This window comes from Podarcis vaucheri (assembly GCF_965113315.1).
Source record: "Podarcis vaucheri genome assembly, chromosome: 5".
NCBI lineage: Eukaryota > Metazoa > Chordata > Lepidosauria > Squamata > Lacertidae > Podarcis > Podarcis vaucheri.
This window is the reverse complement of record NC_138763.1, coordinates 64,448,129-64,473,609: the sequence shown is the minus strand read 5'-3', so window position 1 is coordinate 64,473,609 and position 25,481 is coordinate 64,448,129. Positions and strand designations below refer to the sequence as shown.

At 42.6% G+C, this 25,481-nt stretch overlaps 1 pseudogene across 3 annotated transcripts in view; it reads left to right on the top strand.

The window, feature by feature from the left end:
- The window catches only part of LOC309533502 (heparan sulfate glucosamine 3-O-sulfotransferase 1 pseudogene), an 87,938-nt pseudogene extending 83,551 nt beyond the window's left edge, over positions 1 to 4,387 (top strand). For all 3 annotated transcript variants that reach the window (XR_014224707.1, XR_014224708.1, XR_014224709.1), the window contains one exon: positions 2,168 to 4,387. The product of XR_014224707.1 is annotated as a heparan sulfate glucosamine 3-O-sulfotransferase 1 pseudogene (transcript). The remainder of the gene's footprint in view (positions 1 to 2,167) is intronic.
- The last annotated feature ends 21,094 nt before the right edge of the window (positions 4,388 to 25,481 follow it).

Here is a 25,481-nt window from a genome sequence, read left to right as displayed (position 1 = left end):
GTGTGTTACAGCCTGTGGAGTGGAAGTAAAATATTCCTTATTACAGCAAGAATACTTGCTTAGTCTGACTAAGAATCATTTCATTTCCATAGTGCTAGATATTGAAAGGGAACTGTTTTCCCATGTGTAATGATTTGCCTTTCCATAGACTTAATTAGGACATTGTGAATCAATATGAAACCAGATCTTGTTTACACTTAAAGCCAATGATTAAACATTGTTTTCAATGGCATTTCCATCTTCCTTTGGAAAATTGTCATTATTTTTTTAAAACACGGCATTTATTTCCATTTCAAAGAAGTGCCTTTCATTTTGCATAAATATACAAATTTTCAAGCTGCACAGACAAAAGATTCACTGCTTGACAGCTGGCATTATCTTTGGACTATTGTTCAGGTAGTTGGAACCAAGTTAGCTTTTACCTATTGCTATTTTATCATTTGCTTCACACCTTCAACAGAGCTACAGTCTCAACCTGACCTGCTGAAATTGAAAATGTAACCTTCCCAAAATAACAGATGAGGGATTCTTTGTGTTGACATTTTGTGTGGGTCTTATTCTCTGAGCCTGTGACCTACCACATGGAGAAACTTCTAAAAACTACCAACTTGCAATGCCAAAGACAGTTATATCCTCCTGAGGGGCTAGAGCCATTGAACTTCTATTGCAATGTTAACTCTAATGATCATAGAGGTTGAAAATAATAGGAGAAATGAACAATAGAATACAGCCAACTCTCCTAAAGAGTATTGTCTTGACAGTTCAAGGTGCTCATAACTTTGTTCATACACTGCAAGTCTAGATTTCAATAAGGGGTGGAAATAATTCCCCAGGGATTTCTAGCATAGTAGGGAACAAAAAATTCGTGCACGGATTAACTGTACAAAACAATAGAACACAAAACAAATATGTCTATAACTTTAATATGTTGAACATATTTAGCAGGAAACACGTGAATATATGAAAGGACTCAGTTGCTGAACATCAAACTGGATGATAAACTTTGTAATTACGTACAAACTCTGGATGGGAACTGCACAACAAGTTCAACACATCCAAGGGAGCTTGAGCTTATTTCTTAAATGGCAGCCTCCCTCATTCCACAGAGAAAATGAATATTTTGGAGATGATTGAAAGCTGTTTGTGATATGATATGGAGGTCTCCCATTAGATCCAAAAGGGGAAAAAATAATTACTCTGGTCTCTTTTTTGGGAGGAGGTTTTTTGGGGAGGAAGACTAAGTAAGACTTGCTGAACAGCCCCACTTCAACATGTTTACAGGGTTCTTGATTTCCCAATAAATGAATAATTTTATTTTTCACATTTTTTTCATTCTGTCAGCTGCTCAGGGCCCATGGACCAAACTTCGCCCTCAGGTTCTCTCTATCTGGCCTCAGAACTCTCTCTCTAGGCCACACAAACCCTGTTTCACATCCAAAATACTTTTGCTCGACTGGCCTGTGTCCTTGAACATTAATAATGCCTCTTACCACATTTTTCGCCCCACAGGGCGCACCGGCCCATAGGGTGCACCTAGTTTTTTTTTGGGGGGGAAATAAAGGGAAAAAATTATTTCCCCCCAGGCGCGGGGCTGGGGCGGGGGAAGCCCGAGCTTCCCCCGACCCCAGCCCCCAGAACAGGCTGCTATCCTCAAGCCTAGGGAGCCCTGCAGGAACTCTTGCTCTCCAGGCTTCAGCGAAAGCCTGCATTCGCCCCATAGGACGCACACACATTTCCCCTTCATTTTTGGAGGGAAAAAAGTACGTCCTATAGGGCGAAAAATACGGTACTTGTTTCAATGTAGCCAAGAAAGTGGTTTGTGAGTGTGTGTAGAAACTAGCTTACTATAGAATGGTAAAAATTTACATTTATTGCTGTAGCCCTCACTTTTGGCACTCAGAAAGTTGCCCAGAAGGGAATGTGGCACTCGGGCTGAGAAGGTCTCCCCATCCCTGGTCTGTGAAGTGGTACTATTTAGAACAAAGTGACCAAGCCTCACTTGCCTTCAAAACTTGCAGGTGAAAGCACAAGCCTCACTATTTCTATATGTATGTTTGTTTTTTCTGTCATGGCTTTTTAGAGGTGTCAGGTTCCATATGCAAATCTTTTGCTATAGAGTTCAGCTAAACAAGATGCTGATTGCTGTCCTGTTCTTTCTGACCCACAGATGCTTGAGAAATTTGTTGCTGCTTTGGCCCCGGTTCCATCAGCTGCCTCCTTGCGGAGACACGTGCTCATTGTTTCACCAGACCAGCACAACTGCATTTTGCACTGAGAGTTCCTTCTTCTCCACATGGCCTTTCTACTGGTGTCAGCATACCTTCTGCTGACTCATGCCCATGGCGCTCCAGTTGAGAACGGGGCTCTCATGGAGACGCTGAAGTCCCAAGTGATGCTGTTCAGCAATAAGAGTGAACACTATTCAGCACAAGTGAGACCTCCCGGAACGAGCAGACGAATACCTCACACAATCATCATTGGAGTTCGCAAAGGAGGGACCAGGGCCTTACTTGAAATGTTGGATGTTCACCCAAACATTGTGGTAGCGGCTACTGAAGTCCACTTCTTTGACTGGGATGAGAATTACGTGAAAGGAATTGACTGGTACAGGGGCCTGATGCCGTTTTCGTATGAAAATCAAATAACTATTGAGAAAACACCAGGCTATTTTACCTCGCCACAGGCTCCCGAAAGGATTCATGATATGAATAGTTCCATTAAACTGCTGCTTATTCTAAGAGACCCCACAGAGAGAGTTATCTCTGATTATACCCAAGTCTATTACAACAGGCTGGAAAGCCACAAGCCTGTTCAGCTCTTTGAAGACATTGTTATTAAAAATGGAGCACTTAATACCAAATACAAGGCTATCCAGAGAAGTCTGTATGACATCCACATGGAGAGGTGGCTTAAACATTTCCATTTGAATCAGATTCACATAGTAGATGGAAATACCTTGATCAAGGACCCTCTTCCTGAATTACAAAAAGTGGAAAGATTTCTGAACCTGCCATCCAGAATTATGTCTTCAAATTTTTATTTTAACCAGACCAAGGGATTCTATTGCATTAGGAGTGATGGAAGAGAGAGATGTTTACATGAATCAAAAGGACGGCCACATCCTGTTGTCAACAGTACTGTTTTAGAGCAACTTTACTCCTACTTCAGAGAGCACAATGCAAATTTTTACAGAATGATTAATCATTCCTTTGACTGGCATTAGTAACTTGCGGGGGGAGGCAGTTTGTTTGTTTTCTAATGTCCTGCAGTAATTTATTTTCGAGCACTTCTCATAAACTCTGAGTTGCATCCAACTTAATATGAAGACCAGAGTTTTCTTCCCTGGGGTTTAACACTGGAAGTCCATTGCATTAATGGCGGACACTCTTTAGTGTACTTGGGGGCAATAGGCTTAGTGTTGGCTTTTAACTACAATAATGAACTTGATTGCACCAGTCCAAGTCCATGACTTCAATGGAGTTATTTCAGATTTACACTTGTATAGCCGAGATGACTCATTTGTCTCTCTTTATTCAAAGTTATAAGCAAATGGAGTTTCACAGAAAACCATTCCTTAACCGACGTGTAACAAAAAAAAGGGTTGTGTAACTGAAATGGTATTATTCTAACCTTCAGGTTTTGTTGACTGCTTTTATTTTTCTATCTAGCTCCATGACAGTGGGATTGATTTCTATAACTTTTCATACAGTGAAATAATTATATATTAGAAGAAAAGATGACTTGAAGTGGTCCCATTATATAATTTAAAATCTTTTTTGTGAAATAATGATTGTAAAAAGTATATCTCACTTAAATGAGCCTCAAGGCTGCTCCCTGTTATGGCTCCCTCTATGTAGGGTCTTTATATTAAGTAAGACATTCATCATGTGCATGGGTATAAAGCCGTTTAACCTGTTCATACAAGTGTTAAGCGTTTCATATCTCCAATGCAAACAAATGAGGGCTCTAAAATAATCCCATTTTACACAGTAGACATCAAGAAGTACACAAGTGTCCATTTAATCACAAAAATCATGAGCCACTTACTTTTTTATTAAAAAAATACCCTTCATCAATACACAATTATTGGTATTGTTTGTATTTTGTAACCATTTGTTCCAATAGTTTATATAACTAATTTGGCACAAAGTTTATTGCAAAAAAAAAAGTTTAATTGCCTGCTCTCCAAAGTGTGGAGTAACTTTTGTAATATCTATTTGCAAATCATAAGATGTACTCAGAGTGCAAAGTAACTTCATGTGGTATTGTATACTATACACACAATATTCAAAATATCAAGTATGGGTTTCTGGTTTATCTATAAAACTATACATCTACATGAATGCATTAGAATTTGTTTGTTTATAATATATTTTTACTTGATAAAGTAATGTTTCTCTCTATTTTTAAATTCGCTACTTTTCATATCCACCCATCCACCAAAATGAAGATTATTATGCTCTGGACTTTATATTTATAGAACTGCAAGCATGGCTCCATATTAGGGCTGCCATATGTCCAGATTTTCCTGGACATTACCAGGATTTCAAAGGCGAAATTGACATTGGGGGGAATTTCTGTTCTTTTGGTGTCCTGGTTTTTTCTATTTGAAATATGGCAGCCCTACTCCAGATGGAGCAGACTAATGTAAATAACAACTTACATGTTCACTTGCTTCATCTCCCATCACAGGGCCCAAGCAAGAAAACCTTACAAAAGTTGGTTCTCTTTAAATGGCTGACACAAATAGGTGTAAAGGAAGCTGGCTAGTAAAATTTACCATATTTTTTGCACCATAACACTCACTTTTTTCCTCCTAAAAAGTAAGGGGAAATGTCTGTGCATGTTATGGAGGGAATGCCTATGGGTGGCATACCTACGGATTTTCCTCCTCTAAAAACTACGTGCGTGTTATGGTCGGATGCATGTTATAGAGTAAAAAATACGGTAGTTGGTTACTTTAGTGGATTTGATAAGTTCATATAAATGCCACTTGTTGCAAGGGAATTGGTGATAGCTTCAACTAAGACACATGCATTGTTATGCCATCCAAATATGAATGTGGTTGACTAGCTTTTGGGCAGAGCATCAGACAGAAATCTTAAGATATGTTTTAGTTAAAAAAGAAATGTTTGAAGTATGATTGTTACTACCAGTGGTGAAAGAGTTTTTTAATAACTTGTCGAAATATGTCAAAACTATGAACATGAATAAGATCGCCAAGAATGGGTAATGCAAGGTGCCAAAGGAAAGATGAGAAAGAGAAAGAGAGCAGTCCGGACAAAGACATGGAAAGGAGGCTCCATACTGCAGACTCACTACATCAGCTATACCAAGATGGAATCTACACACAATTAAAAAAACGCTGTGAAAATGCTTTTTTTTTAACGTTTTGAAAAATACATTGAATTTTGCATAGCCCACTGTCACCATCTGGTGTCACATTTGTATATTGCATTTTACAACACTTAAAACGTTCTATTTGCAGCTGTGTAGACGAGTCCAAACATAATGTATACATAATGTCAATTGATCCTGTACACTGCCAGCAGCTAGGCAAACCAGTCAAACAGTACCAGTGGAAACAAGTGATAATGCAGCAACATTGGCAGGTATACATGAAAGGAACCAATCAATGAATGCATGGTGACAGAAGAACAAACTCAGACCATCACCCTACACACCACATATGCAAAACAGAATGCAACTGTTAAAAGACACCATAATACTCCTTAGGATAGACCTCCGTGGTATAGCAAACAGGAGCTATGCAACTAACAGACTTTAGGGCTATGTGCATACAGGGGTTCAAATCACCTGGCTGCAAAAACACAGTCAGAAAATAGCCATCATTCCCCCAGGCAAACAGGTGGCTTTTTCCAATCTCCTTCCACACACATGCTCCAGATTTGTATTTTTTATTTATTGGACTCCACATTATTTGTGATCATTGCCCTGATGGCTGGAGCTGTTGAGGGTGGTACTCTAAGATCTCTGGGGTGCTTCAGTTTGAGGAAGGCTGATATTGAAAAACTTGCATGCCTTTGCTCTGTCAGGAAGAAGCATGATTGTAAAACCCCTTGGTGCTGCGAGAACGGCTGGAGTCCTGTTGTAGAAGTGAGGCTGTCGTGGAAACACTTCAAACAGTAGCATTGCACTGGGGAGCAAGCTTCTGCCAGATGACAATAGCAAAGCTAAACAGGGTTTGGTATGGTTTCAAATTGGATGTGGGGCTGCATTGTGGGGGTTGGGGGGACTAGATGAAACTCAAACTCCCTTCCAACTACAATTCTATGATTCTGTGATGTACTAGGAAGAACTATGCTAAGAAGCTGCGGGACATACCTGCCATGGGAAAACATTGAACTGACCACCTTTTGGCTGCCTAGCAATAACAACCCACAGTGCTACTGGATACAAAAAAATAATGAAGGTTGGAGGCAAAGGCTAATGCCTATACAGTATAGTGAAACCTTGGTTTTGGAATGTAATCCATTCGACTTCCGAAACGTTTGAAAACCGAGGATCAAAGGGAGGCCGGCAAATCTAATTTTTTAAAAATGAGAAATGCACCTCATGTTCAAAAACGGAAGCAGTCACTTCCAGGTTGTCGGCGTTCAGCTGCCGAGACGTTCAACACCTCAGGTTTGAGTGTACTTGATTCACTACACATCAATGGCTTGCTGCAGGAACAAGCAAGTAAAAGACATATGTACAGACTTTATAATCCCCAAATCACAATTTAGCTGCATAGACCAGGACTCAATGGGCTTTGTATGGAGCAGTAGCCAGCAGTGTTGTGATAAACCAACTTGTCCTGGTTGTCCTCACTCTTGCTTTAAATAAAAAAGAAGCAGCTGGGAATTGTACTTCCTCCTTCCTGTTCCACAGCACCAACTTGTGTCCTGAGTGTCTGGGAACTTTTAACTGTTCCCTGAAGGGAGTTCTGATGGGTACCATATATCCTAATGACTGAACTACAGCATCAGCTATGCATTGGACTCTTCCTGGCAGCAAGTGGAAGGGGCATAGAATGGCTCAAGGGGCATCATCATGGCGTTGCTGCATATTGCTCCATATTGATTAGTGGCTTCTGTGCATCCTTAAAGTGCAACCATCATCAGGAGCAACATCATGGCATGTAGGTGGTGGCAGAATTGATAGAAACCCTATCAAGTCTATCATGGGCTGCTCTGTTAGCTCTGTTTTCTACTTCTATTATCATGCTTTTGATAAGGGGTGGGAAGCTTGTGGTTCTCTGAATGTTGTTGGACATCAGCCCCAGCCAGCGTAGCTAGTGGTCAGGGATGATGGGAGTTGTAGTTCAGCACAACATCGGGAGGAACCCAAGTTCCCCATCCATGCTTTTGACAGTGCCACTAGGAACACATAGGATCCGAACCAGATATTTAAGCTGCAAAGAAAGCAACAGCCATATTAGCTGAACCCTAGATTTGCACTGCCTGATGCAGCAACACCAGTTGCCAAAAAAACCTTGTGTGCAACTGTGAATATGTTAAGTGTCTGATTTTTCTTTTTAAAAAACCCATTTCAAGGAATGCTGATCTGGATGGTTTACTAATACATAAATCTACCAGACTTGTCAGCCGAGCCTTCATCCATTATTTGCTCAGCAGTTCTGGGGAAACTGCTGAGAGAATGAACTCAATTAAATAACAGACTAATACTGGAGACTGCTCTATTGGGCTTCGTATAACTGCACCAGCCACCTTTTAAAAAACAACAACCTGTTCCTTGGGCTGCATTTCTGGATCCAATTCCATAGCAGCATAAGAACATTAGAAGATCGCTGCTAGTTAAGGCCAAAGGCCCATCAAGCCCAACAGTCCTATTCCTACAGTGGCCAACCAAGCTCTAAATTGGGAAAGTTACACTGGAAATATTGTCCCCCTTGTTAGGTAATTGTTGTAGGAATGAGAATCAGTTTCTACATGTAAATGTTATCCTCATTTTCCCTGGATTTTTGTCCCTGATATGTGTCCATTAGGGATGTCAGAGAATTCTGATGGAAATGGGAGTGGAAAATCCAGTTTCATGTCCAGAACAGAAACCGATCCAGAAAATATGCAAACAATGCGTAATTTATTACATTTCTCCCCAGTTGCTTTGTGTTTCCTTTGCAATGAAGTGGGAGAATTTGAAGTTTTATATGGCTGAGACAATTTTAATCATTTCTGAATTGGAACTTTTCAGCCATTTCCCTATAATTCATTTCACAATAAAGACATCTGAGCAGCAAAATGGAGAGCTGACGTTTTTGCTAACACTACAAGCCTATATAATCCCTCCGGTATTGTGGTAAGTCCCCCCACCCCACCCCACCAAGCAGGACTAGAATTCGCCTCCCTTCTCTTTTGGATTGTTGACAAGATTGTTTCCCCTTTGATCTGATCTGATTTTATTCATTATTCTTGACAGCGACATACACACTTTTGGGCATGAGGCCCAAGCTACACCCAAACAACCTTCACAAATGATGCTCTGAAATATCCTGAAACAGGATGTCAGTGGAAGAGGAACCACTGCATGCCACATGCAGCCAGCCAGCAGTAGCAAAATTAATTTTGAAACTGTACCAGAGATGCCAACTGCCTGGGAACCAAAAGCATGGAGCTACTGCAGAGGGAAAGTGAACCTGTAGCCTTCCACATGTTACTAGTTCTTGAAGGTTCACCATCTCTGCTCTAGCACAACAAGACAATTCAATTTGGATTTTATGAACTGAAGTCTACTGAAAACTTTTATCAAAGAAGGTTTTAGATAGGGGGGAATTACTACACACACACACAAAAGAAAACACAGTTTTGAATTAGTGTACAGTTCTAAAAGAGTGTTTGACCATAAGACATTGCTGAACAAATAGACTGGCCCTAAGAATCAGGTATGTAAAGTGAGGATATGCTCTTGAGATCAGAGAGAGGGGAATGGTTCACCATACTGTATTCATTCTTAGGACACAAAGGAGTGGTTTAAAATAGAAGATAGCAAAATGAGGTTAAGTATCGTGGACAAGCTTCCCTCCTGCAAGAATAAATCAGCACCATAATTACCTGCCTGTGGGAAGCATGTGCAGAACCACCTTCCTTGGAGGGGGGTAAAGAAAAGCTGGAAGAAGGCACCTGTCCAGGAATGATGCAGGTGTAGATTTTTTTCTGATCAGGAGAGAAGTTCTCACCTAATCACCCTTGGGCTCCCTTTCAGCTTAAGCTTCCACAAAGAAGAAATGTATTTCTAAGCTTCTGCCTTCAAGAAGTCTCTGGCACACTGAAAATTTAAGCTGTTGCTTATTAAAAATTAATTTGATCCCCTTTCTCGTTGCTAAGATACAGCCATCAAGATGCTGCTTGCCTTTTTCACTCAGTTTGCAGAAAACTGGCCGTGGCGATAATAAAATGATCTCTTTTCCCTTGTGCGCCTATATTCCCTGCAGACAGACTTGAGGAGCAGCCTAATTTAACACTCAAGGGGCCATTCTCACAACTTCCAAGTAGCTTTCATTCCCATCGGTTCCTGCAAAAAGCAGTTGGTTAATTTTCCCTTGGAATGCAACCGTCTTGGCTACTATTGATTAGCGCTTCTGAATATTTTATTGGGAGTCTTGTTCCATTTGCCTTTCTTTAAAAAATTAAGGTTGCAATCCTATACATCCACACACTTACCTGGAAGTAAGCTGCACTAGAAACAATGAGATTTCCCTACAGATTGCACTGTGAAACTCCTTTTTAAGCCTTTGTAATTAAAAACGGGGTCAAAACCAATATAAACCTCTAGATTCTACAGCATGTAAGAATAGTACTTTCACTAGGAACTTGGCAGACATGATCTACCTGATGAGGCAGATCTACAAATGTGCCAAATTTAAAAATGATTAAATAAAAATTGCCACAGCTACCACAAGTTTTAAAATGCCCAACATTGATATGTTTTTTATTCCAATATGAGTCCAATAACCTTTGGGCACCCACAGGCTCCCCATCTCTGCCATACACCAAAGATATTTGCAGTTGTGCACTGCCATGTGGAAAGTCCCCAGGGATGCTTTTCACAGAGGACATGGAGATGGGACCTGCTGCAGTCCTGTTCTGTGCTGTTGTAGCAATATGGGATGCCCTGACACTGACTCCTTATAGCACTGCTGTCCTAGCTTCTTAACAGGCTAGCCTAGGGAGAAGCTACAGAATTGTTTTTCCCACATGACAGCCACTCCTGCGGGTCTGTTGCAGGGTATTAAAATTGCTACAATAACATTCTTATAGTTGGATCATGAGAGATAATGGGGTGCAGTGTTTATGGTGCTGGATTTCAACCTGGGAGACCAGGGTTCAAAGTGCCACTCAGTCATGAAGTCCAGGTGACTTTGGGCCAGTCACTGTCTCTCAGTCTAAGCTACCTCACAGGGTTGTTGAGAGGATAAAACTGAACTTTCTTTGGACAAAAGGTGGGATATAATTACTAGGATAACATAAGAAAGAGGCTTAAGTCTTTTTTGAGGGGGAAGAATTTTGTCACTGAAGCTTGGACTGCATTTTTCCTTCATTGAACACAGCCCCAAAGAATTTTATTTCTATCAGGTGAAAAACACACACACCACAGCCACTTTCAAATTAATTCCAGTAAGTAATCCATTAAATAAATTACTCCCAGTGGCTAACATCTGAATGATTGGCCAAACACTTTTATCTCTTAGTTATTTGGAACAGTAAATGCACTTGATTTTCATTTTGCTCTTCTATAGTCCAATTCCAAGAGTAATTTTTTTTGTGTGTGTGCATTAAAAAAAGGAGCAAAATGGTCGATTTTGAAGTGTTACATTTCAGGGCTATGAATGATATTATTTCATACCGCCTTCTGTTATGACAACCCATTATTATTATTTTTAAAAAATGTAAGTTAAGTATAAATTATAGAAATAGTGGCAGATTTTAAGCAATCTTACAATATGTATTAGGCTTGCAGAAAGTAAGCTTCGTCAGGTATCTGGTTCTTAAGCAAGCTGCCTTCATGCATTCATGATATAAAGTGAGTTCCATAAAAGTAAGAGGCAATACACCTTTGCCAGTGGCTCAGCTTCCCCACTGCTTCCATACATTGAGGATCAACGTTTGTGAAAAGGAAGCTCACATGCATATATCTCTACAAGATCAGAAACCATGCGTGATTGAGGTTCCATATCTTGGGGAAGCCTACCCATTTGGAAGTTGTCCACACATAGCCTTTCCTTTTGCCAGTGTCCATGTATTCAACACATGGTCAAGGCAGGAAGGGGGCCAGAAGCTGAACATCGGAAGATTCAGGACAGCTAAAAGAAAGTTTATCATCACACAGCACATAGTTAAACTATGGCACTTTCTCCCACATGAGGCAGCAATGACCACCAACTTGGATCACATTAGGAGTAGACAAATTCATGGCGGGGAAGACCCTCAATGCCAATACTAGCCAATGCCAATCCATGATCTAGACAGCATCTTAAAAAGCAAAGACATCACCTTGCCAACAAAAGTCCATATAGTTAAAGCTATGGTTTCCCAAGTAGTGATGTATGGAAGTGAGAGCTGGACCATAAAGAAGGCTGATGGCCGAAGAATTGACGCTTTTGAATTATGGTGCTGGAGGAGACTCTTGAGAGTCCCATGGACTGCAAGAAGATCAAACCTCTCCATTCTGAAGGAAATCAGCCCTGAGTGCTCACTGGAAGGCAGATCCTGAAGCTGAGGCTCCAATGCTTTGGCCACCTCATGAGAAGAGAAGACTCCCTGGAAAAGACCCTGGCGTTGAGAAAGACTGAAGGCACAAGGAGAAGGGGATGGCAGAGGACAAGATGGCTGGACAGTGTTCTCGAAGCTACCAGCATGAGTTTGACCAAACTGCGGGAGGCAGTGGAAGACAGGAGTGCCTGGCATGCTCTGGACCATGGGGTCATGAAGAGTCAGACACAACTAAACGACTAAACAACAACAACATGGTCTGCCCCCACAACTTGACGCAACAGTGCTTCTGGGCACCAGTTGCTGGAAACCACAGGAGGGGAAAGTGCTCTTGTGTTTGAATCCTGCTTGGGTTGGGTTGGCCACTGTGAGAACAGGATGCTAGGACATGATCCAGCTGGCTTTTGGTTCTTAGTAGTGCAGCACTGCTGCCTCTTGTACTCACAAAACTCCTCTCATATGAAGAACACAGGAAGTGCATCCTCAAGCAGTGGGCTGAACAGAAGAAAACTGTTTGTGAGAGCAGAAACCAAACAAATAAAATGGCCTTATACCAAGTCAAGGCCATTGGTCAATCTAGCTCAGTATTCTCCACTCTGACATTTCTTCTTTGTAGGATTTTGGAGTAATGGTGTTGTTCTGAGCAGCAGAAACATAGACTAACAGCTTTAAGCAATTCTTTTCTTTACTCCACATGCAAGTAAAGATGTGATGAGAACCGTATTTTGTAGACAAAGTATATATATATGAACATCAATCAGTTAACTTCCATGTGCAGTTTCCCTTCGAATAAAGGGGCTGAGTGGTGTGTGAGGGGCTTTCCCATAATACCCTCTGATGGGACTGCCCTGCATTGTTGCCCCCTAGGAATCTTGGCAGGCTTAGCCTGTGGTAGGCAGTGCCAGCAACAAGGGTACCAATACACAGGCCATGTTTCGGTGTGCACTTTGGTAGATTGGAAAAACTATTTGAATTTTCTACTGCGTGCTGGAGCATCTCCAACATTTGATGCAAAGTGAAAAGCAGGCTCCCACTGGCCACAGTCATTGAAGCATCAGAGCCGAAGGCTACCAGGCAGGTGTAAAGGGGGTAGGGGGTTCTTGGTGGTTGCCCAATGATGCCAGATGCTATCAGCAGCCCTGCCTGTGAGGGCCTGTCTTCAGAAAAATATCCCAGGCCCATTATGTCAGGGGTATTTAAATAGCACCTGGCATTTATATAACATGTTACAAGAAAGGAGATTCTGACTAAACATCAGGAAAGCTTTCTGACACTAGGAACTGTTCAACATTGAAATGATCTCCCTCAGGAGGTAGGGGATTCTCTTCCTTGGAGGTTTTTAAGCAGAAGTTCAAGAAGGACACTGACAAACTGGAACGTGTCCAGAGGAGGGCAACCAAAATGGTCAAAGGCCTGGAAACGATGCCTTATGAGGAACGGCTAAGGGAGCTGGGCATGTTTAGCCTGGAGAAGAGGAGGTTAAGGGGTGATATGATAGCCATGTTCAAATATATAAAAGGATGTCACATAGAGGAGGGAGAAAGGTTGTTTTCTGCTGCTCCGGAGAAGCGGACACGGAGCAATGGATCCAAACTACAAGAAAGAAGATTCCACCTAAACATTAGGAAGAACTTCCTGACAGTAAGAGCTGTTCGACAGTGGAATTTGCTGCCAAGGAGTGTGGTGGAGTCTCCGACTTTGGAGGTCTTTAAGCAGAGGCTTGACAACCATATGTCAGGAGTGCTCTGATGGTGTTTCCTGCTTGGCAGGGGGTTGGACTCGATGGCCCTTGTGGTCTCTTCCAACTCTATGATTCTATGAGTCTATGATTCTAAGTTGTATGGCCATCTGTCATGGATGCTTTATTTGAGATTCCCGCTTTGCAGGTGGTTGGACTAGATGACCCTCGGGGTCCCTTCCAACTCTACAGTTCTGCAATTCATAGAAGTAAGATTGCAATTTGGTACACTGGTTTGCTGTTATTATTTTATTCCATATATATATATATATATATATATATATATATATATATATATGCTTTCGTAGATTTTCACGGGTACAGGAATGCAGGTTTTGGTGTCTTCGGGTGTCTTCCCGTGTAAGAGTCGGGGTGTCTGTGCGACGTTTCGACGAGGTCTCACTCGTCATCTTCAGGCTGGTGCTTTCGGCTTCTTGTTACTGGAACAGAGCAGAGTCTGGTGTTTGAGTTCCTATAAATACTGTTGAGGGGTGTGGTGTATAGCCTCCAACGTTCTGGGCAGAGAGGAAGTTCCTAGATTAGTGTGCCTTTTCTTCTTTTGTTCCTTAATTACTTGAGGGATATCTTGGGTGATTTCATGAGTGATATTCTGAATATCACTGGGTGGGTCATTAAGTGTAGATTAGTTGCTAAAGCTTTCGTGTCTTGACCTCTTGAGCTTGTGAAGAGTTTTTCTGAGAAGATGGCTGTGCTGCATTTAGTTGTGCTCTGGCTTGGCTTCGTGTATAGGGGCGAGCTATGGTTTTGTGCCTTGTGCCAGCCAGATCTGTGTAGGGATTGCAGGGGGGTGCAGCATCCGGAGGTGCCACTATAGTTTGGTTACTGGATGGAGTCTGTAATATGTCTGTGGAGAGGGTCTGGGTTTGGGTCTGGTGTGGTTGATTGGTGACGGCGTTCTGTGTGCCTCTGGTTCTGGTGTCGGTTTTTGTGGGGAGGGCTAATTTCCAGATGTCTGGCAGGCGGGACGTGTCGTCACGCTTGTTCATGTTGTGAGGGTGTTTCTCTATCTCGATGGCTTCCATGATTATTCTCTTGTGGTGATGTTCCATGTTAAAGAGCAATTTGGAATCTGCAAAATTAATTTCGTGTCCTGTTTCTTTCATGTGTTGGAAAAGAGAGGAAGTTTTTTCTTCTTTTTTGACGGCATTCTTGTGTTCTGCGATACGTGCATTTATTCGTCTGTTTGTTTGTCCAATGTACGTGGCTGGGCAGACTTTGCAGGTGACGACACGTCCCGCCTGCCAGACATCTGGAAATTAGCCCTCCCCACAAAAACCGACACCAGAACCAGAGGCACACAGAACGCCGTCACCAATCAACCACACCAGACCCAAACCCAGACCCTCTCCACAGACATATTACAGACTCCATCCAGTAACCAAACTATAGTGGCACCTCCGGATGCTGCACCCCCCTGCAATCCCTACACAGATCTGGCTGGCACAAGGCACAAAACCATAGCTCGCCCCTATACACGAAGCCAAGCCAGAGCACAACTAAATGCAGCACAGCCATCTTCTCAGAAAAACTCTTCACAAGCTCAAGAGGTCAAGACACGAAAGCTTTAGCAACTAATCTACACTTAATGACCCACCCAGTGATATTCAGAATATCACTCATGAAATCACCCAAGATATCCCTCAAGTAATTAAGGAACAAAAGAAGAAAAGGCACACTAATCTAGGAACTTCCTCTCTGCCCAGAACGTTGGAGGCTATACACCACACCCCTCAACAGTATTTATAGGAACTCAAACACCAGACTCTGCTCTGTTCCAGTAACAAGAAGCCGAAAGCACCAGCCTGAAGATGACGAGTGAGACCTCGTCGAAACGTCGCACAGACACCCCGACTCTTACACGGGAAGACACCCGAAGACACCAAAACCTGCATATATATATATATATATATATATATAATTATTGAATTTTGCAGTTTCTTCCTTTTCTTTTCTTTTTTAAAGGGAAAAATAAGTCTCTAGCACTACCTGGGGAGATAAAAGGGAAATCATGCAGGCAGTATTCTACTCAGCTGTTCCTTCTGAAGAAACACACTTAAAACCTATTAGGCTACTGTGTTTAAAATAACTGAAGATGTATTAATTTGCATATATTTATGTTAGGACTCTTTGGCAGTGTTTCTGCATCCCACCCACTCCCCGGAGGCCCTCCTGCCAAAGGAGATCTGGCTATCAGCTTGCCTGAGATGCTCTTTGGGAAACTCTCTTAATCAGGTCTGTTTTAGAGCACAAGGCCCTGCTGGCCCGTAATGGATTCCTTTATTCAGAACCCAGCTGTGCAGCACAGACACCTCTGCTCTGAGACAGCTCCTTATTTTTGAAATTTTGATCTGGTAACCCTTCTGCGCATTCTGATCAAAGGAAGCAGGATTCCTCTCCTCAGCTTTAATACTGGAGCCCAAGGTGTTTATTTTACATAAACACATCTTCACTGTCACTCAATGCTTGGCTTTGATTTGTCTCCCTTTACAGGGTCTTTTTGAAATTTTGAATTAATTCTGACTTTACTAATTCATGAAATGGAGAGAATTGACCTTAAAATGCTTCTCCCAAAGCTGAGAGGATGAAAACAAAAACAAGCCCCCATTAACCACACCACTTCTGCTCTCAGTTGTAACTGAAAGTCCCCCGTCCCCCCCAGCTGCCTTGTTGTATTAATGTTGCTGGCAGTCAGACTTCACAGTTTCCTCCCCAGAATTAAAAGTCTCCTAATATCACAGCAGCAGTGTCCCTCTAAATGCTTGGCCCTCCAGATGCTGCTGGACTACAACTCCCATCATCCCTAACGTTTGGCTGGAGCCAATGGGAGTTGGAGTACCACAATGCCCAGAGAGCCTCAGGTTTCCCCGCTCTAAGTGGGACCTGTAACAAAATGTGGCAGTGTTATCCTCACCTTCCATCAGGAGCATTCCCTTTCAGAAATCCAGCTAGCTACACCCTATTCTGGGGATGGGGAACCTCTGGCCCAGGAGGGCAAATTTGGCCCTCCAAACTTCTCTGTCTGGCCCTTTGGAATCTCCCAGTGATGCACATAGAGACCTATTAGCTCAGCTAACTAGCCAGTCTAGAGGCCTTCTGCCTTGTCTTGTGCTAGGAGCAGCTTTAGTCCCAAGGTTGTAAACAACATTCCTAAGTGTCTACATTTGACAATGAGACATGCTGTGCTCAAATGTGCTGACCCCCTCAGGTAGAAAGGAATGCAAAGAGACCACATGCAGCGGGGGCCACTTAGAGAGAGAGTCCTTTGTTTCCTTGCCTAATGAATAGGTAATGAAGGAATGGTATAATTAGTATTGTGTTGTAACTTTAGATTGAAGGAAGTTTATGCATATGTATTGCTTTAACAGACAACAGCTATGTACCGTATTTTCCGCTCTATAAGACGCACCAGGCCACAAGACGCACCTAGTTTTTGGAGGAGGAAAAAAAGAAAAAATTAATTCTGAATCTCAGAAGCCAGAACAGCAAGAGGGATCGCTGCGCAGTGAAAGCAGCAATCCCTCTTGCTGTTCTGGCTTCTGGGATAGCTGTGCAGCCTGCATTTGCTCCATAAGACGCACACACATTCCCCTTACTTTTTAGGAGGGAAAAAGTGAGTCTTATACAGCAAAAAATGCGGTATATTAAGCAGGCCCCACCCTTTTGCGCTGGCTCAGCTTTTGGAGAGTGATCCCACTGAGCCTTTATTGCTAGCAATAAACACCCTTTGTTTTCTCACCGCCGCGTGGAGATTTCCTTCAGCCTCAAACGTCAATTTTTGCTACACCAGGGGACACTTACAAACCTTCCTAAGCCACAACCCTCAGCACCCACTTTCCTTGCGTGGCTTTGCCTGGTTGGAATGTATCCTTGTTTGCCTGGATGAAGGATAGGAAGGGTCCTGTAAGTGTGAAGAATTTAGCCAACCGTACAATAGTAAAAAAATCACATTTGTTGTTCTGTCCACCTTTGCCTCTAACAATGCACTGTTTGTCTCTGGCCCATTCACCACTAGCATGTAGCCCTTGGAAGGCCACCCAGAAGGAATTTGCCCACCCCACCCAAGTCAAAAGAGCTTTCTCACCCCTGCAGTACTCCATACCCACCCCATCCTTTTTCTTCCCCAACTTAGCACTCCATAACTGCTTAGCATGTTCACCCAAGCACAAGGCCACAGAGGAGAGACTCCTGTTGTGGTTCCCCTCCTTGGTCTTGTTTGACCTAGTATCTGTTAGAAGAGGAGCATTGCTGGCATAGGGAGGAACCACCGTGTGGGTTCCTGACATTATCTTCACAGCATGGGGGGGGGGAGTCACACAAAAGACATGTGAGAAGGGGACTGCAGACAGCCCACTTAGGAAACAATGATATGCATAGCAGACCCTCCAAGTGTCCCCACTTTCCAGGATTTACAGAAGCCATCCCGGTTTCTGATTTGATCCCAGAATGGCCCACTTTTCCTTAGGACATCCCTATTTTCATCAGAGTAATGTTGGAGGGTATGGAGTTATCCGACCCCCAAGCCAAGGAGATTAGTATCTCTACAACCTTTAGAAGACCTATGAAGGCAGCCCTGTATAGGGATTTTTTATATAATGTTTTATTTTGTTTTTATATATGTTATATATAGAAATTATTATTATTATTAAATAGTATGTCCCTATTTTCATTGGAGAATGGCATAGCATAGTGGCAGAGGATCCAATTTGCCTTCAGAAGATCCTAGGAAGATCCTAGGTTCTCGCACCTCTACATATGGTAGAGACACTTTTCTGAAACCTTAGAGAGCTGTTGCTGGTCAGCATAGTTGGTTCCGAGCTAGATGTACCAGTAGTCTTGACTTTGCAGAAGGCAATGTCTGAAGTTACCCTTCACCCCAAGTAGCCCCCACTCTGAAAGCTACTTTCCTTTCTTTCGTCGAAGAGAGAGAATTGCACATTGCAATCCATGATTATTCACAATCAGTCGCCAGCAAGAGCATCTTGGCTTTCCATAACAAGCACGGTTTTTAGCATCCGCGTATGAATTAAACATCTGATAGTAATGTTCCTAATAATGGGTAATCGGTTTTTCTCTCAATTAGGTCTTCAGCAGAAATCAGAGTTCAGTGAGTTAGCAAATGACAAGCAAGGAAGTTGTGGTTGCTGTTGTTTTTTAAACTTGGAATATAAATGACAACATTTACTGCGAGGAGGAAAGAGTTGCTGTTATTTGCTTCTCTGTCCTTGTTCTGTCAACATCTCACACAGATTTCTGGATACACACAGTGATGCATTCTGGCAGGGTAAGGAAGGGCTTTCCATTTCCTGCTGTCTGTTTTAACTTAATAATCATAGGCTGATGCTTCTGGCATATCTAAAATAAATTAATATTGAATTAATTTGAGTCATATTTTTTTAACACACACACACACACATACACACACTGAAGGAACCATTAATGCTATCTTGAAAATTTACTTTTAAAAAAGCCATTATGCTTAAATATAATTGCCTAAAGCCGAACTAAATATTACAAATGATTCTTGTGCTCTGTCCTCCCCACCACTGGTAAAATGCTTCTTCACCCATTTTGACAATACTGCAAGATTCACAACTGTCAAGCTAATTTGTTTTATTGATACATATAAAATGATCTTTTTTTTATTTTAAAAAGATCCATTTTTACTGACAGTTTAAAACATAAAATGCAATAAAAACCAACTGATCTAAAGAAATTAATAGAAGAGAAGCAAGAGATGAGAATAAAGAAATAGAAAAGGAAGCAAAGAAGAAAAAATATCTTGATCTGTTTGACAAAATAATTTATTGCACCTTTGTGTTTAAAATCTTGCTACTAGGAATTCATTTTGGGCTGTTTAATGTAGATCATGTTTAAACCGTTTTTTTAAAAAAAGGGAATGTCAATTTCAAAGTTGTCATATCTGCAAAAGTGACAGCAGTTGGTCTTATGATGAAGACGGTTTGCTAAACAACATTATTCCCAGAACATGAGCTCTTTGCTTTTCTTCTTTTCTCCTCAATTTATAGTCCACTTCCGAACATGACAAATGAAAATGTACTTCTTAACACAATGTGTAATTAACTTGCAGAAAACACAAAAACGTCATGTGGTGAGGGCCGCTATTTTATATGGCTTTCCAAAAGATTTGACAAAGTCATGCAGGATGACTTGGGAAGAAGTCTTAAACATGACAGTTAAATTGAACAGTGACAGTTTAACTCTCATTTGCAGAGGCTGGCAAGGATAGAGGGGTGGTATATGAAATAAGGGGTGGCTATTACCCATTGCAATATGCTTGTGAGCTCTGGAAGGAATCTGGCTAGTCACTTTTGGAGACTGAATGTTAGACTACTTCCAGCCAGCTGAAACATTTAGACTAGCCTTTCTCAACCTTGGATCCCCAGATGTTGTTGGACTACAACTCCCATCATCCCTGACCACTGGTCCTGCTGGCTAGGGGTGATGGGAGTTGTAGTCCAACAACATCTGGTGACCCAAAGTTGAGAAAGGCTGTCAGTGAGGGGCTCAGTAAACTTTCTTGTTTTCACTCTCTGTCTGGAACTATAAACACATGAGTCTGTCGAGCATCTAAGGTAAAGGTACTCCTGACCGTTAGGTCCAGTCGCGGACGACTCTGGGGTTGCGGCGCTCATCTCGCTTTACTGGCTGAGGGAGCCGGCGTACAGCTTCCGGGTCATGTGGCCAGCATGACTAAACCGCTTCTGGCGAACCAGAGCAGCACATAGAAATGCCGTTTACCTTCCCGCTGAGCGGTACCTATTTGTCTACTTGCACTTTGACATGCTTTCGAACTCCTAGGTTGGCAGGCGCAATGGGAGCTCACCCCGTCATGGGGATTCAAACTGCTGACCTTCTGATTGGCAAGCCCTAGGCTCTGTGGTTTAGACCACAGCACCACCTGCGTCGAGCATCTAGCAGGGCACAATAAGGACTGCTTTATCCCCTATGTCCCAGGGTGATCACTAAGATCATCTGGGGGAGTACTATTAGTTGTTCCCCATAGACCAGAAGCACAACTCGGGTCAGCAAGGAGCCTTTGGTGTAGTGGACCCCAAACTACAGCACTCCCTCCCACTAGAAATCAGGTACACACACAACTAAGTTTCGGGTGCCAGGGAGGGGCAGATGGCATACAGCTGGTTTCCACATCTCGCCTCCAAAGGAAGCTGACAGCAACAAAAGACTAATGTCAGGGAAGGCAATGATGGTCAGTCTCTCCCCCCAGCTGGTATAGGTCTTATTGCATTTCAAAAACACCTCAGCAACCTGGCTTAAATGCAGTTCAGAGGGGAGGGGTCCTCCCACCAGGCTAGATGGCATACAGTGTGGGATGGCTGCCTGCAACAGGGTGAGGAGGAAGGCCTAGGACTCTCTGCCTGCAGCAGCTGTCTCACTTCCAGCCCCAGCACAGAGGTAAGCTATGAGTTGGGGAGGGCTTGGACCTCACCACCTTCCTGCTTTTTGATCTTTTAGATCAGCCCCCCTCACCCCTTTTTTATATCTGATTGAGGCAGTCCCGCCTTTCACAGGGTTTCCTGCCCTCACTTCTTAGTTTGAACCTTGATCTCAGGTGTTCAGTCGAGAGGCCTTTGAACACAGTGATTAAGTGCCAAAAGTAATGTGCACCTGTATGTAAATCTTATGTCGGAGCTGCTCCATTTCTCAGTTAAGAGGGAAGCAGGTGCCAGGTACAACTGCTATTTATAGAGCACTCTGGAGACAACTGTGCAAGATAAATGGAACATTTTCCACCAGCAATTTCTGCTGGAATAACTGAGAAAATGGTAGGATCTCGTCAGTTTATCCCTTAGATGCAACACAATCCTGAACTTTATCTTGATATTTCAGATTTTCTTTATTTAGATATCATGTCACACAGACTCTCTCCAAAGCATAAAGACTCTTGTTGTTAACTTTGCAAGTCTGCTGCTGTAATTGATCCTGTATGTTTGGCATTTATAGATGTATTCTTTCCAAAAGTAATGGTGACTCACGCTTCACTTATCTATTCTTTACCCCCTCAGTGTGATCTTTGGAATGTTTTGATTGCTTTACAGTGGTACCTCGGGTTAAGTACTTAATTCGTTCCGGAGGTCCGTACTTAACCTGAAACTGTTCTTAACCTGAAGCACCACTTTAGCTAATGGAGCCTCCTGCTGCTGCCGCGCCGCCGGAGCAAGATTTCTGTTCTCATCCTGAAGCAAAGTTCTTAACCTGAAGCAATATTTCTGGGTTAGCGGAGTCTGTAACCTGAAGCATATGTAACCCGAGGTACCACTGTATATCGGTTTGCTTGTTTCAATCATTTGTCTGTAATAAAAATGGTGTGGTTGGAGTTTGTTTGTTTTTAATAAAAAAGAACCCTGTTAACTTTAACTACCTTAATAAGCAGAAGGTCCTTCCTTAGACTAGGAGATTGGTAATGCCTTCTGCTTTTAAGGGTATTTCAGACATGACGAGAACAGTGAAAGAGAGGAAGCACAGAGGACTTGCACATCCTCTCCCATCAGAAATTGATCCTGCATGTTTTTCTCAATGTGGCCTGTACATTCTTCCAAAGGGAGAAGTTTGCATATGTCAGGAGTGAGGATTCTTCTCTGTCTTCAGGTGTTGCTGGACTACAACTCCCTAAGCTTTGGAGATGCCATCTAAGACTGATGGAACTTGGAGTACAACAACCACAACCGCTACCAGCAGGGCAGAGGTTCGCCATCACGGATACACACAATTCTCCTTTCATTTTCCCACATCTGAGATGTTTCCTAGTCCAAATTCACTCTTCACATTAATGCTTCGGTCCTCCTCCTAAGCAAAGCGGCTTAAACCTTGTCTTGCCCAGGCATCCACTAAAATCTATTTGACAGGGCCAAGTGCCTCAGACCAAAAGGTGAGAAGGCTGCCCAGTGGTGGCCATTCCATCTCCCAGGCTCTCCCTTCCACACACTTTGCAGAAGATAAGAGGCAGCTTGAGCATAGGCGAGAGACTCATGCTCTTCCCTACCTTGTACAAATCTCAAAGGAAATGAGAGAAATCTTTGGCTTTCCCTCAATCCTCCTATCCATGCTAGAGGGCTTGAAACAGAAGCCAGATCTCATCTCACTTTCACAGAGGTCTGGATAAAATAAAATAACAGCAGGAATCTCTCCAGAAATCCCTGCATTTCCCCCTGAGCCTTCTGCACATGCCCAGAAAAGTTAGGAAGAGAGCCAGTGACGAGCACAGAGGCTAACTATATAAATTTGATTTGATTCACATTTAAAGGCAAATTTGCCTAATTTGCACTTTCAGGAACAACAGGCAAACTGAAACCCAGCTATCCTTTGAAATGCACACTTCTTAAAAATCTGCAGTGCAGTTATGCAGCCAAATAATGTGTACAGAAATGCATACACCAGGGTAAAGTGTGCTTATAAATGTATGTATTAGTGAAAATAACAGACAATAATGCATTATGTTAGGGAATGTTGCTTTGCATGTGTTGTATATTCACAAAGTTGCATACCAAAAAATACTGTACATCAAGATAAATTCATACTAAAATGTTGGTGGATATTCAGGTGGACTTTAAAAACTCCCAAATTGATGTCAAAAACAGAACATCACCCATATCTACTAGGATCTAAGCAAATATTTATCAACCCTCAAAACCACCAGAAACTGGGATCCAAGAAACTGCCCTCCAGCTCTGAGTGGACCTAAACTGATTCAGAAATGTGACTAAGGGACCTTAAAACCAGAAAAATGAGACACTGAAATTGAAAGATTTGTCCATCACTATTTTGGACTGGGCTACAAAAAAACAGTCAAACAATAACCAAGCCACATTCTTTCCAAATAGGCTGCAGATATCTCTAGCTGAAAGTGTCACAAGTCCGTCTTCTCAAATATATGACACTTCTCATTTTGGAACAGGACAGAGAGTTCTTGAAGCCGGTGTTTGTCCTCAGAAAGCCTTCAGGGCCTGCTCTCCGTGTCGGACACAATGTCTCAAATGCAGATGATGCAACACTCGGGCACCCAAAATAGGAACGAGTCCCCGTGACCAGATGCTATTCTTCAGGAAGCTGAAAGGATTTCCGAAACAGAGCGCTTGTGGCAAATTTGCACTCCAGAGCATCCTTTGACCTCTGCTGAATTGGGATGAAGGCAGCCATGTATAACAATTAAACCTAATTAGGCCGGAGCACATTAGCTGTGTGAAATGTAAAATGCTTTATGTTGCTGAGTGCGGGCATCATCCGCCGGTCACTGCTGGTATCAAAGACCCGTGGAAACAAACAGGGAAATTGCACAAAAGGCATCGTTTGGAGGGTAGGCAGTGAAAGCTTCCATTGAAGTTATTCCAATCTGTCCCAGCTAGCAACTGCCAGTGAAGGCTTGTATAATTAATAAAAGGATTAAAATTAGCATAAGTTCAGGAAAGGATGTAACACGAAAGCTGATTTTCAGCATGCCACCCCAACCTCACTAACTGTCTGTTCCATTCTAGGTTGTGAAGGGATACAGGATGCCCCTTTTATTTACCCCCATATGAATGAATGGCTATTGGGGAACCTGTAGCTGGGGAACAATACTGCACTGGGAACAAAATATGTCTACCACTCCAATGCCAAAAGGGACCACATGGACTACCATGCCTCTCCTATACACACACACACACACACACACATTTTGTGACAGCTCCAGGAATCTTCACTGTCACTCAATGCTTGGCTTTGATTTGTCTCCCTTTACAGGGCCTTTTTGAAATTTTGAATTAATTCTGACTTTACTAATTCATGAAATGGAGAGAAATGACCTTAAAATGTTTATCCCAAAGCTGAGAGGATGAAAACGAAAACAAGCCCCCAGCTATCTTTTCTACGTCCCTTGTCAGGCCACCTCGGAGATCCAGTGAGGCCCAGTCCACTTCCAGCTTTCGAGGCTGCTAAGACCAAGTAAAATTTAAAATGATCACACCTCTGAAACAAATGAAAGCACAAAAAATAGAGTGAAGCATAATTTGAATTTTGTGTTTCTTTAACAAATGCTTTTCTGGACTTTCCTGAGAGCCTGTGACACATTTTGGTGCGGTGCCTAAAGCTGCAAGACTTTATCAACTGCAGATTTCTTGCACGCACACCCGCCCCCCCCCCCAGGATGTAGTGCAGGACAAGAGGGAGTCCTCCTTTATTGAGAGGACTTTCAGCTCCTTCTGCCTCTCAGATGCAAGTCTGGGTGTAGCTGGACTGCTGTGGCCACAGGTACGTGTTCTGAGTTGGATGGTGCTGAGCGTTTCTGAAGTGTGAGAAATAAAAGCGGGTGTGGCGATCACACACAGGGCCCCCAGACGTTTGACGGTCTATTGACCCTGTGCCGCCACTGCAATTGCTTTTTCCGCTGCCACCACCCCGTATCTCACGGGGACACACGGAGTCCAGTCAGTTGTTAACATAAACAAATAATCAAGTTTATTTTTAAATGCAGGAACAAGCTTATGGTTTCAGTTAATTTTTCTCTTGTCAGTTTCTTATTCTTAGTTCATAACAACTCCAAACTGATTATTCCAACTATCTGTTTGACTCCACCTAACAATTCCTCTCACCCTCTCACAATACAACTCTACCAACCCACACCTAAACCTCCCTTTTCCTTCTTCAACTCCCAAACCTCAACTTTTATTCCCCCCTTGCATTCTCACTGGCCAATCACATCACACCTATTTTAACCCTTTCCTTATGACCCATCCTAGGCGGCAAACGCCACAGCGGGTTTTGTGCGTTTTTAGCACACTCATAAGTTTTATACATTGTATGTACTGGCTTCTTGAGTTTTGTATGTGTGTGAGAGTGAGTGTTCAGGGCGCTGAGTACACCTGCCTGTACTGCAGCTTGCGATCTTAAGCAAAGCAGAGCAGCATGTGATAGGAACCGGTTCTCTTCCTCCTCAGGCTGCAGAGCTGGCCCTTGGATTCGTTCTGTAGCAGGTGGGT